This window comes from Leishmania donovani, chromosome 31 (genome assembly GCF_000227135.1).
Source record: "Leishmania donovani BPK282A1 complete genome, chromosome 31".
In the NCBI taxonomy this organism is placed as follows: Eukaryota; Euglenozoa; class Kinetoplastea; order Trypanosomatida; family Trypanosomatidae; genus Leishmania; species Leishmania donovani.
Window position 1 is genome coordinate 1138103 of NC_018258.1, and position 444 is coordinate 1138546.

A 444-nucleotide genomic window follows, 5' to 3' on the forward strand; every position below is an offset into this window, starting at 1 on the left:
CACAGCGCCGACGCCTCCGCTGCACCACGGCGGCATCTTGGCCCTCTAGGGCGAGACGGCTGCCGCCGAAGCGGGGACATGCGTCTCACGGTCTCTTCTTGTCCTTCCTCGCGCCTCCCTCGCACGCGTGCTGCGCCACCGGCACCAGACCGACCTGGGTGCACTGCGCGCCTGGACCCAACGCGGGCAGCGTCCAGGGCCCTGCTCAAGGGCGGAGGCACCGGCGTCCGCCGTGCGCGTAGTAGAGGGGTGGTGGTGGCCCAGGTGCATGCCGCACGGGCTCACGGAATCAGTTGGCCAGCCGCAGGCCAGGGCCCCCTGGAGGCCCTGTGCTCCGCCTGTGTGCCCTCCCTCGCGCCCTCCGTCGCCTCAAGCAGCGGCATGCCATAGTACGGTGTGGAGACTCGCCACATGGGTGCCCGGACGACCCGATGCTGCCATTCG